General features: G+C 45.2%; 1 protein-coding gene and 1 long non-coding RNA gene across 2 annotated transcripts in view; both read right to left on the bottom strand.

The window, feature by feature from the left end:
• LOC114069641 (phospholipid-transporting ATPase ID-like) overlaps positions 1-896 on the bottom strand; it is a 93552-nt gene extending 92656 nt beyond the window's left edge. The window contains exon 1 of the mRNA XM_027906592.1: positions 770-896. The gene's annotated coding sequence lies outside the window, so the exon portion shown is untranslated. The remainder of the gene's footprint in view (positions 1-769) is intronic.
• A 5549-nt stretch (positions 897-6445) lies between these two features.
• LOC114070088 lies at positions 6446-12127 on the bottom strand. The gene is made up of 3 exons (XR_003573869.1): positions 12058-12127; positions 11334-11335; positions 6446-6456 (listed from the first exon to the last, which is right to left on the bottom strand). It is a non-coding gene; the product is annotated as an uncharacterized LOC114070088 (long non-coding RNA).
• Positions 12128-13267: the final 1140 nt, after the last annotated feature.

The following is a 13267-nucleotide window of genomic DNA, read 5'->3' as shown; positions in this document are numbered from 1 at the left end:
CAGAAATGAAGCTACAATAGTAGGTGCTAGTCAGGGATTGGCCCCAAGGTTTGGATTTCCAGGCCAGATGTCTGTATCTAACCTTTAGGCAGTCAGTGCCAAGGACCCTAAGTGAAACTGACCTGCAGCATTCAGCAGATGAGAATACTGCACAAATTCTCAAAATTTGCTTTACTGCAAATCTTACATAGATATTGGCTCTTCATTATTTGATATGTCCCAAGAGGTGCCTGAAGCTGCCAAGGCTCTGGAATAGGTTTGGGAAGGAAAAATTAGGGAGGAATTATATTTTTCTAGGACTTTTCACACATTCCCATGTTCTGAGCATGTGAAGAGCTTTCCATTTATTCTGGGATCAGTTTGAGTTAAGGTAATATCACAGACACACTTCTGTTTAACCCAGCAATAATGTTTAGGCTTTTGAAAAGAGGCATTTCATAAATAAGAGCAAGAGAAATTATTTCAACAGTGATACCCTCCAGTACATTTTAAATTGTCAGGGGAGGAAGTTAAACAATGAAGTTACCTTGTTAGCATCATTTCCCCTTTTCCCTACATGTTTTTGGAGTGCCTGAGTATGTTCCTTGCATGCTGGGGACATCAAATGTTGAGAGATGCAAATTCAAAACCGCTGTGAAGACACCTCTGATATCCCCCAGCTACAGAAATAAACTTTTGCTTTAGCTTTGCAAAATCATCAAACTTCCCCCTCTCTCCCATCTCCTCTCAAGAAAAGATAAAGGCTCAGTGTAATAGGTGCCCTACTTACCTAAGGCTTTGATCTCTCAAACTCTCTGCTCACAGATTTCTGGAGGAGCCCAAGCCCCAGCGTACATGAATTTACAGCCCAGCGAGCTGATGTGCTTTCCAAGAGGGCTGGCTTCAGCACCGCATCTGTGAGACTTCAAAGGAGACAGGAAAGTTATTTTCTATTTATCGCTCCAATTTCCCCCTCCACTGCCTCTGGACACTGTCAGTCCTAGAAGATCATAGAATGGCTTGTGTTGGATATGACGTTTTTTGGGATGGGCTCTACGCTGAACTTCTGTGAACCATGTCCAAGGTGAAATATGCTCATGAGACATCTAGGGGGTTTGTTTGTTTGTTTGTTTGTTTGTTTGTGTTGTTGTTGTTTGTTGTTTTGGTGTTTTTTTTAAATTTCCTTGCAGGAGTCAGAGTGTGAAATACTGCCTTTAGATATACTGGCCTTTGCTTCAGACACATAAATACACATTTCACTTTGAAACAGCTACCTGAACCAGTAGGCAAGACTGTGACTAAACCAGCACTCTCCTTGCAATCTCACAGGAAGGGTGCTTAGAACTTGGCAAAGCATGGACAGTATTTTGAGGGCTTGGATTCCTGCCCCCTAATTTAACTCCAGTGACCAGTTCACAAAGATTATTTCTAAACTGGTCACCTGGGAGCCTTTCCAAGTCTCCAAGCATAAATCATGGCTGCATACCAGTTTCTGCAATGCTGGGTCTTGCACTTGCGTGTAATCTCTCAATGCTGGGGGTCATGCCCTGCCCAGTAGAAAATGGGAGGAAACTTGGGTAGTGTTTGTCCCTGGGGACATTCCAGATGGCTGCACAGCACTCGTGGGCCAATTCACTGATCAGGACAACAAAGGTCTTCCACGCATACCACGTGCACACCTGGGAGGGAACTGGGAATCTGCCATGCTGGAAAGGATTGCCCAGAGAAGCTGTGGAGGCTTATGCCTGGAAGTGTTCAAGGCCAGGCTGGATGGGACTCTGAGCAACATGGTCTAGCAGGAGGGTCCCTGCCCATGGCAGGGGGCTTGAAATTAGGTGGTCTTCAAGGTCCCTTCCAACCCTAACCGTCCTGTGATTCCTTGAGCTGCCTTTCCAGTTGTGTCTCCAGTTCTGGCGGGTGTTTTAATGCCGAGCACTCAACAAGGGCTACACACTGTGACTGCATAGTCTGTGCCACCACCGCATGATGCCAGGAAGAGGCAGAAAAGTCAGCTTGCCCGACAGCATGAAAATTACCCAAAGTTTGAGTCATTCTTTTGTTAAAATAGCACCTTAATGCTATTTTAACAATGACCTTATGCATGTAGTAAGGCTACATTTTATTTAAAATATTTTTTCCCAGACAATCGTGAGTTCTCATGATTTTCATCATGTCTCATGAGCCTTTGTTTCCAGCTCTCTATTAATGAACTCATTGTGCTACATTGGAGCAATATGCCTGCCAGACCGAGCTCCAGAGGAAAACAGTGCAATTAACCTGGCAGGCCCTGTGGTCGACTGGAGAGGCACTGGGCCAGTAAAAGCACAACACTTGCAGGATCTCATCCCCATGTGTCTGCACAGCCCCAGATTACGTATTATCACCCTGCCCAAGGTAGGATCATGACAGAGGCAGGACCTTAAGTGAGTGGTGGAGGATATTCCTGGCTGAAGGCGCACGTGCAGGACTCGGGTACGCTGGTGCAGCAGGTATATGGAAATTCCGCTTGTGCTGTCATGCCCTAGGGAAAAGAGGGGGTTCCTCTCCTACCACTTGACATTAATCAGTGTTTCTAGCTCCACAAAATGGTCTATTACATAGTTGCAAAACACTCTCTCCAGCCAGTGGCAAACATGGAGGGGCTACAGGGCCCTAAGGGCCTCCAGAGATCTGCGCAGTCTGGCTGAGAAATCCACCCAGATCAAATCCATTCTCTGAGAGTGACAAGTTATGAAGGAAATGAAAGCCAAGTCTCCGCCACAGGAAGTTTCGCTTCATGGATCTGTAGAGCAGTGACTTTTTTTGTTTGTTTTTTTTTTTTTTTCGGAACACTCCTGAAAAAGGAGAAATGAGAGAATTTCTGCGTGGGTTTCCTACTCTACGGTCGGATCAGATGCTCTGAGGAACAGGCTAAATGTAGAAGAGAAGGTGGTAAGAGCCCAAACCACCAATTGACAAAAATAGCTCGGGCCTCAGAGGGCTGTCCTGCTGTTTACCACAGGCAGGCACAGGATTAACTGAGAGGCAAGGCCTGTTCACTGGAAAAGCTCTACCTGCAGCAGACAGACATGCTGGAGGAGCTTGGAAGGTTGTTTGAAGCCATGAAGGAGAGCTGAGTGGAAACCCTCTGCATCACGAGTCAGCATGACCTGGAAGAATATTCCTGCTTGATCCTAAATTCACTGACCAGTACAGCCTTGGGCATTTGAGCCCCGTCCTGGTCCTGGCCCACAGCAGGAGAGGGTGTGGCCAAGGCATCCTGTAATCCTAATGGAAAAGGGACTTCTGGGAAGAGTGATGGTAATTTCTGTTCGGGAGAGAGCACGGTGTGGTGGGGAAGAGCCAGTTGGACATTTTGTCTTGGGCTTTCCCTGTGAATTGTTTATTTGTCTGATACCTTTTGTTATTAATATTACTGCTGTCACTGTTTGTTTTCTTATTTTATTGCTGTTTCAAGTAAATCGTTCCTGTGTCAACCTGTGATCTTTGCCTTTTGTGCTTCCAGCTGGAGAGGGAGGAGAAGCAGGTGGCAGAATGTTTGTTTGTTTGTTTTAAGCAGGACTACTAAACTGGAGAATATTATTTCTAAACCATGGCATGCACCAACCAAATATATAAGGAAAGGGAAGATCTGAGCTATCCATAAACCATGGAGGACTGTGTAAGATCAATTGCTGGTGCTTCATGGGAAAGGTGGGAGAGTGAAACTTAAGTTTAGTTTTAGGTTATTTCTAACCGGCTATTCAGTGGGATGGAGGGGGGTAGGATACTGCCTGATCCTTCCAAGAGACTTCTGAAATACCCAAATACATGACTGTCTTGCTCACCGCAATATAAGAGAGGTATTAAGGTATTAGAGAGTGTCCAAAGGAGGGTAATGATGATGGTGAGGGGCCTTAAGGGGAAGCCATATGAGGAGCGGCTGAGGGCACTTGGTGTGTTCAGCCTGGAGAAGACTGAGGGAGAGATCTCATTGCAGTTACAACTTCCTCGTGAGGGGAAGAGTAGGGGGCAGGTACTGATCTCTGCTCTGTGGGGACCACTGACAGGACCTGAGAGAATGGCCTGAAGCTGTGTCAGGGGATGTTTAGTTTGGATATTAGATTAGAAAGAGGTTTTTCAGCCAGAGGGTGGTTTAGCACTGGAAGAGGCTCCCCAGGGAAGTGGTCACAGCACCAAGCCTGACAGAGTTCAAGAAGTGTTTGGATGATACTCTCAGGCACATGGTGTGACTCTTGGGGATTGGTCCTGTGCAGGGCTAAGGGTTTGACTCAGTGATCTTTCTAGGTCCCTTCCAATTGAGCATATTTTATGATTTTGTGACCTGCCAATGGTTTGTTTTCTGGCATTTCTTTCCTCTCTGTTTTGGACTGATTTGATGCATGTGGATTCATTTCAGTAACTAACGTTGTTCCAGTAAAACTGCAGGTAGACCACACCAGTCAAACCTCTAGACCACCCCAGTCAGAGCTCACATCCTCTCTTCCTCTGAACACCTGACCTGCTCTCACAGATGTGTAATAAAATGACAAATGTGCAATAAGAAGAAGTGTCTGGAAATACCAAACCAAGTAAATGAAACTTAGAAAGCTAAATCCTTCTAAACCATTAACCAACAGAACAAAACACCAACAGTTGATCTCCATTTCTTAGAATTTTAGCAGCAAAATAAAGAATATTTTTCTGTGAGAGTTATCATATACATCCAAAGCCACAGAGCTCAATGCAGAGTTCACTGGGTGATGCACTATGGCCTAGGCAATGCCACAGGTTAGGTGAAAAGACCTGCTGGTCCTTCCCTGGCTCCAATCTTGTAGATGTTACACGGAGAATCATTGAATCACAGAATGGTTTGGATTGGAAGGGACTTTAAAGATCATCTCATTTCAGCTCCTCTGCCACGGGCAGGGATGCCACACACTAGACCAGGTTGCCCAAAGCCCCATCCAGCAAGGCCTTTGACACCTCCAGGGATGGGACATGGTGCAGTCACCGTTGCTTTGGTGGAGCATAGGAAAAGGCCACAGTAGTCTGCAGTGAACTGGGCAGATGGTGGAGTGGTAAACTATGAGAGAACTGGTGGGCTCTTCTCTCGCAGAAGTTGATGGCCTTTATTAAAAGTCATGCTAGCAGCATTTTCTGCCAAGTCGCACTTTTCTGTCAGTCTCTGAAACCACATTACATGACTCAGATGAAACCCACGGCGTGGACAAAATTGGCTGCAGCATTATCAACTCTTGGTTTACTGATGCTTGTTAAATAGTAAAAATGGTGCTCTGCAGAACAGATGTGAGCAATTACCAAGAGTGAGCAATTGCTGGTTTAGGGATGGCACCAGACAGGCACTGGATACTGAAATGTATCAATGTCAAGAAGCAAAACAGATTTCTTTTTTTCCCATCTCATTGTCCCACACCATGCAAAGAAAACTGAAGGCAGATATCCTTAAGCCACATTCTCTTCTTGCCCCCTTCCCTATTTCCTTTTGGTTCAAGCCTCATGCATATTAGCTATCAATTTTCAAATTTCAGCAAAATGACTGATTACTAGAGTTAGTCCAGATGGCACAGGTAATTCCTGCAGATTTTTTTCAGTGATGTCAGAATCAAAAGTCTGAACAGAGGCACAACTCATCTTGGCTATCTGGACCAAAAAATGTATTAACTTATGACATATAAGAGAAACCCAGTAAATTACTTGTCAAGGGCAGAAAGGAAAAAGACTTCCCATGGAAAACGCATCATTCTCCATATTGTTTGCCTCTATTTTTAGTGGAGAAAAGCATTTGCTGGCATCGCTACAACTATGAAATTTAAGGGTCATATGTTGCTTACAGAGGCATCTTTTTACTATGAAAGGGACCAAATCACACCAGAGCAGGAGTGATCACCAAGTGCCATCATGCCAATTATCAGGTGGCTGCAAGGAAGTGTGGCTTGTACCTGCTGGCTTATGGCCATGGGAATCCTTTCTTCTGCTGGCACAGAAATGCAGAAACTGTGAGTTGATCCGGTGGGAGAGGTTTGATTTTTCATCCTGTAGTTGTCAGTCTCATGTTTCTCCTTCTTCAGGAATGCTCCCAAACAGAGGAATAATGTCACTAGTCTACAGATCTGTGAAGCAAAATGTTCTCTGGCAAAGATTTTGCTTTCATTTCCTCCACAACTGGTCACTTTTGGAGAATGGATTTGATGGCGTGCAGCACACACCAGGTGTTTGAAGCCTTCACAATGTCCTTCATTTGGGGAATAATGGTAGGAGTTTAGTTAATCTGGGCTCCAGGTGAAAGAACAGTGTGCTCTCCAGCTGTTTTTTCTGGTTCCAGTGTCTAGTCTGGAGTACAAGCTCCCTCCCTGCAGAAAAATGTGCAGAGATTGCTCATGTAGAGTTATCAGGTGTTGTCAGGAAAGGGTAGCTTGAAGAAATCAGCTGTAATATAGTAGATTAATATCCAGCACTGGCCATGGTCTCCAGCTTCTGCTGATGACTCTTTTGCTATTTCCAGTGGGGAGAAAGGGGACAAGAAGGCAAATGCCCCAAAGACTTCACATCTGTAGTGTGTTGGGAGGGTTAAGGGTATCTATATTTGTTGGAAAATGTTTCAAAAATGAACAAAAAACTTCCCTGAAACACAGAGGGTATTTATGTCTTCAGACTACACCCAGACACACAAATGCACACAGGGGAATTAGCTATTGCTGCTGCCAAGCTTTGAGAGAAAACCTTGGTTGCTATTGTGTGGGTTTATTGCATCTGTGATGGTCATCCTCAGAAACTTCCTCCTTTGATGAAACAAATGACCTGATCTAGGCTTGAGTCCAGGTGCCTGAAAATAATTCCAAATAAGGATCTGCAGCCTGACAAGCTGCTGTGCTATAAAGAAGGATAAACTGACCATGTTTACCAGCAACTTAAATTAAAGGAGGCTCTTTGACTTCGTCACCTCTTTCAGCTGCCAAAGTGATACATCTCTCTGCATCTCTAACTGTGATTAGGAAGGAGGTAAATCACAGTAAATTGTGTTTTCTGCTTCTGGAGATGTCAACAGACAGGGCTTATGTTCCTCAGTTTGCCAAACATCAGTGGGTAATGAGGGAGCCTTGGGAAAGGGCATCTCAAGGGAGGGGGCATGGGGAAAAAGGAAAAAAAAAAAAAAAGATGTCCAGCAGGCTCTGAGAGCACTTCTTTCTTTGCAGAATTCAGTTAATTCAAATCTACTTCCTCATAGGTTTGTTCACAGGGGTGGTATTCCCACAGTATTTGAATTATGGCAAGTAGATGAAAATTCTTTCAGATGACAGTTACCATTACAGGAAAACAGCATCTCAGCAACTGGTGAATAGCTTCTATCAGTAATGGTACTTCCAGATGTGACAGCTGACAGGTTTTGTCAGCACACAGTCACAGAGATGATAAAAGGAGGTGTTATTCTGGGTTTAGTTCCAATAAGCAGCAAAAGTACTAGAAAGAACAACTTATAAAAGCACTATTGTCCAGTGAATAGTTACTCATAGTTTATATGTTGAGTCTAAAGCCTATTTTGTGGGCATGGGTGACTGAGGGACAGCCTGGGGTCCCTTCTGCCATATACTTTGTGTCAGGAAGAAGGTAGTAAAGAAGAGGTAGATGGAAAAAATCCCACAAAAGAAGAACTTGGCCTCACAGGAACCACCCATAGAAAAAGAAACTGCCTGAAACAGAAAACAAGGAAACAGAATATGCTGAGCTATGGTCACTAGAAGTTCAGAGGGCTCAAACTACTCCGATATCCAGGAAAGGATCAGTTCCACGCCACACTTCTGGTAACACCAAAATGTGGAACTGAAGGCTTGGCAGAGAGAATCTATTCACCTCTGAAGGTGGGGATGATGTGACTGGAGAATAACATCCAAAATATATGCCATATCCAAGTGACTTCAGACTTTTGTGGTTGACCTGAACAGCATTCAAGGCTTTAGAAGGAGTCTTGAAGAATAGTAAAAGGAAGGATGTAAGGAGAGACAAGATGTAATGTGAATATGGCAGAGCTAGAACATGCAGACCCTGGCTCTGATCAGGGATTTCCCAACTCTAACCTGCTCAAGGTACACATTTCTGTAAGGTGGCTCCATTGCTTCTGAGATGACATGGGGAGCAGTGGCCACTTGCAGGACTAAATGCATGATAACAAGAGGCATTCAGTGTCTTTTGTGAACCAGTGGAATCTTGCCACAGACTGTGGGTGGGCAAACTTAATTTCTAGGTACAAATCTGGCAGCTCAAATCTAGGAGGACTCAAAGAAATACCCATTGCATACAGTGTCAGATGGGAACTCTTGGTGAAACTGGAAGAGACTGGGGCTGGAGAAAGGACTGTGAAGCAACACAATTGAAATGGGCTGAGAAATATGAGAAGCCCACAAAGACGGGGACTGATAATGAGAGGTGCTTAAAGCCAAGGGAAGGTGATACCAGAGAAACACAAAGAAGTTACGCACATATGACTGGAAATGGAAAGCATTGCTTAAGAGCAAAAACCCATCCCCTGTCTGAGGTAGCAGAATAAAGTTTAGTGGAGATGGCAGTGTTGTCCAACCACCTGGAGACTTTACCATCATAAACAACACTGTTGCAAAAATAATTATTTCTAGATTGGCTATAAATCACAGGCAGCATTTGAGAAGATAAAGTATCAGAGAACTGACATCCTGAAAAAATTCCTCCAGCTTCCACACTCCTGGTTTAAAAGAAGAGTCTGGGGGTTTGCATTCCACAACCCCCAGGGAGAGCTCAGACCTAGAGTTTATGTTCCACCAAGCATTAGGGAATACTGCCAGCCTCATTAGCCTATTGCAAATGTTCACAGACCCATGTCCAGAGTTTTTTCTAGAAGGGAGGAAATGAGAGCATAAGAGCAGAAAAGGAGGAAGATGACATGTCTGGAGGAAATCCCACAAGCAGCCTGACCTCCTTCACAGCCACTACACTGCCTACTCCCTCCCTGCTGCTACCCAGAAAAAGAGAAACTGAATACCATGCTTGAAGTGCTGTCTGCCTTCTCAGTCTGTGCTAGTCACTCCCCAGACCCTCCAATTTCTCCTCCTAGTCCTCTCATCTCCATCCATCAACTTGCTAATCTCTTCCAGGAAAGGCTGATAAACGACCCTTCCCAATCCTGCCCTTGGGTCTCTGCTCTTGCCTGTCACACTCCCAGAAACACATAATTTCCCATAAGGACCTTTCATCCCCATCACGTGATGACAAGCACACATCATCCCTTTGAGGCTGGCTATCTCACTCCTCCAGCAAATTTTTCATGGTGTCACAGAACTGAGTTGGCTACAGTTTTAGAAGGTGATTTCCCAAAGATCAAAAAGTTTCTGAAGTCCAAAAGCCAGGCTTGATTTCCTTCTCTCTATTCATATAAAATTATCCAATATTTTAAGACAAAGTCTAAAAATCAAAAGATTGTCAAAAGGTCTCAACCATCCACTAGATCTCATCAGTGTGACTTCTTTCTTTCTCAGGTTGACTTCCCAAGTTGCAGCAACCTCTTGAATTTCCCTTTTTGGGGTTCTGCAAAAGGTCTCCATGTCAACGGAAAGATCTGGTGGCATATTCTGCTGGCAGCCTGAAAAACTTCTTTGAGATTAGGAGCAAACTGTTATCCTCAAAAGGCTTTCTTCTGGAAGCTTGCCCACATTTTGCATGCTGGGTGCTGTTCTGGTCCTCATATTCCTGGCTGCCACAGGTCAGAAATGATCCACTTAAATGAGAAAGGTGCAAAGAAGGGCAAAGATTATCAAAGGTCAGGGGAAACTGAATAAACTGGAACACTGTCACCCCAAGAGCAATGACTAGGGTGGGATGTGATAGAGGTCTACAATATCTTCATTGCCCAGGAGAGTGTGGCTAGGACCAGCACTTGAGCATCTTTGTGGAAAAAAGAATGGAGGGTATCCAATTAATTAGTTGGAACCAGGTTCAAAATAAGATAGGTCTTATTCAAGAACTTGTAAATCCATGGAACTGCTTTTCAGGGTTCAGAGAGGGATAGGAGAAGGATAGTTTAGAATTTGTTAAAGAGAAGTCATGGAGTCAGGAACGTCTCCCAGGTTAAAAATTATCAGCCCCATAAGGAGCACCAGAAGGAAGCATCATTAATTTAACTTGTTCTTGCTCTTCTCTGGGCACCTGCTTGTAACCACTCTTGGAGGCAAGATTTGGGCAAGATGGACCCTTGGTCTGAAACCAGTCTGCTATTCCCACAGGCCCCACAGAAAACCCCTGGGCAAGAGCAGTTAGACCATCAGCAGAATTCATCTGCCTGCCTTTAGCATCCAGCTCATCTCTCACTTCCCTCCTGTCCAACTATAAGTTAGTGTCACTTCATTCCACAGATAACTCCTGGATGGGGCAGCAGGCAACTTACCACTCCCTATTCCTTGTCATATTTGCCACAATGTACTTGGAAGAGTCTTTTCCAACTTAGGATAGCCATGCCCACCCCAGGTACACCAGCATATAGATATTTATAAAATATGTATCCTGTTTATTAATTCATTTCTAAATATATATATATTTGATACCTACAGTGTATATCCTATGCCCAGCTGTCATTTTGAGGAGTGTTTAGACAGAATGAAGCAAGCCACATGCACACCACACTAGTGTTGCCATAGGTACAAGCAGAAGCCTGAGTGTTTGTTGCTTGGATATGAAACATTTTTCAGGCAGAAAAAAATATTTCAAAGCATCACAGTTACTGTAAACTCAAGAAATGAGACAAGATGTGCAAACAGGTTTGGATGAACAGGTTAAAACGCAACACTTCTGGAAACTGATTCTGTGATTAAAAAGTTCACAAACCTGGATGGCAGGAGAAGTGCTAGACTAGTGGATACCTTTGGGAGCTTTGGGTTCCTGGCTCTTACAGTCACCTCTTGCCCTGCCCAGTCCTCTTCCCCATGGTTACAGACAGCACTTTTCCTTTGAATTGCTCTTTATTGGTTTTTCTCCACTGCAGCACCTGCTGAAGTGATGACAAGCAGGATACCAGTGAGTTAGAAACCTGTGAACCATCTGGCTTGGTACTGAAGTGGCGCTTAAGAGTTAGGCTTTAAACAACACATCACATAGGATAGGCCATAAAATTCAGCAACTTCCCCATGATGAAGCCAGGACTTTGAGTTTCATTCAAATTAGCCAAGTTACTTGCATTGAAATGTAGAACTATAGATCATCTAAGTTGGAAAAAACCTCTAAGATCATCAAGTCCAACCATTAACCCAACACTGTCAACTCCACCATTAAACCATGTCCTCAAGTGCCAAATCTACATATTTTTTTAAAACCTCCAGGGATGGTTACTCCACTCCTTTCCTGGACAACCTGTTCCAGTGCTTGACAGCTCTTTAGGTGAAGAAATTCTTTTCCCAATATCCAAGTTAAACCTTCCTTGGGGAAGCCTGAAGCCATTTCCTTTTATCCTGTTGCTTGTTACCTGGGACAAGAGACTGGTCCTCACCTTGCTACAGCGTCCTGCCATGTGATTGTAGAGACCGATAAGGTCCCTCCTGGCCTCCCTTTCTCCAGGTTAAACACCTCCAGCTCCCTCAGCCACTGGATCTGTGCTCCAGACCCTTCCCCAGCTCCATTGCCCTTCCCTGGACATGCTCCAGCACCTCAATGTCTTTCTTGTGCTGAGTAGCCTCTTTCTTGTAGTGAACCCAGGATTTGAGGTGAGGCCTCACCAGTGCCAAGTACAGGGGGACGGTCACTGCCCTGGTCCTGCTGGCCACACTGTTGCTTACACAGGCCAGGTGCCATTGGCCTTCTTGGCCACCTGAGTACAGTCTGGCTCATGTTCAGCCATTGTGGACCAGCACCCCCAGGTCCTTTTCCACTGGGCAGTTTTCCAGCCACTCTGCCCCAGGGCTGTAGCACTGCAGGGGTTTGTAGTGACCCAAGGGCAGGACCCGGCACTTGGGCCTCTGAAACCTCACACAGTGGGCCTCAGCCCATCAATCCAGCCTGTCCAGACACCTCTTTAGAGCCTTCCTACCTTCCCACCCACCTTGGTGTCATCTGTGAAATGACTGAGGGCGCACTTGATCCCCTCATCAAGAACATCGATAAAGATATAAAACAGGACTGGGCCCAGTCCTGATCCCCAGGGGACCCACTGGTGACCGGCTGACAGCTGGATACACCACCTTTCACCACTACTCTCTGGGCCTGGCCATCCAGCTAGGTTTTACCCAGTGAACAGTGCACACCCCCAAGCTATGCACAGCCAGTTTCTCTAGGAGAATGCTGTGGTAGACAGTGTAAAAGGCTTTGCTGAAGTGCCAGATCTGCTGGTTGTCCTGCACATGCTGCGTGATGGCAATCAGTATGCTCTGCTCCATGAGCTCAGGCTGCCAGGCCTGGAGTTCCCTGGATCCTTCTTCCAGCCCTACTTGTAGATGGGCATCAAGTTTGCCAACCTCCAATCAGCTGGGATGGAGTGAGCCAGGGGAAATGATAAATGACAGAAAGTGGCTTGTTGAGCACTTCTACCACTCCCTCAGTGCTCTTAGGTGGATCCCATCTGGCCCCATAGACCTGTGGGTCTCTGAGTGGTATAGCAGGTCATTTCCCTGATCATTTCCCCTTGGATCATGGGGGCTTCATTCTGCACTCTATCCCTGTTGTCCAGCTTACAGGCCCAGGTATCCTGAGAACAACGGGTCTTGCTACTCCAAACTGAGGCATTAAGGTGGCATTAAGTACTTCAGCCTTTTCCTCCTCCTTTGTCACTATCCTTCTCACCACATCCAACATAGGATGAAGATTGTCCTTAGCCCTCATTTTGTTGCTGAGGTATTTATAGAAACAGTTTTTACTGTTTTAACATGGCAGTAGCCATGTTAAGTTCTAGTTGGGCTTTGGCCCTTTCAGTGTTCTTCCTGCATAATCCCCCAACATCCTTGTAGTCCTCCCAGGTTGCCCCTTCTTCCACAGGTCATAAACTCTCCTTTCTTACCCAGCTTCCAGACAAAGCTCTCTGTTCAGCCACACCAGTCTTCTTACCCGCTGGCTCATCTTCTGGCCCATGGTGATGCCCTGCTCCTGTGCCTTTAAGATTTACTTCTTGAAGAATATCCAGCCTTCCTGGGTTCATCAGCCCTTTAGGACTGCCTCCCAAGGGACCTTGTTGCTGAGCATATGTTACCCAAGGAAAAAATGGCATCTCAGATCACAGAAATTCAGAGACCCATGTTATCATGAAATATGAGTCTCTGAGTTATTTGACCTTGTCTCCTGG

The sequence above is a fragment of the Empidonax traillii genome, unplaced genomic scaffold (assembly GCF_003031625.1).
Source record: "Empidonax traillii isolate 1590-97213 ecotype Southwest subspecies unplaced genomic scaffold, ASM303162v1 scaffold26:size2357266, whole genome shotgun sequence".
Classification (NCBI taxonomy): Eukaryota; Metazoa; Chordata; class Aves; order Passeriformes; family Tyrannidae; genus Empidonax; species Empidonax traillii.
The sequence above is the reverse complement of the archived record's forward strand: the minus strand, read 5'-3'. Positions and strand labels throughout refer to the sequence as shown.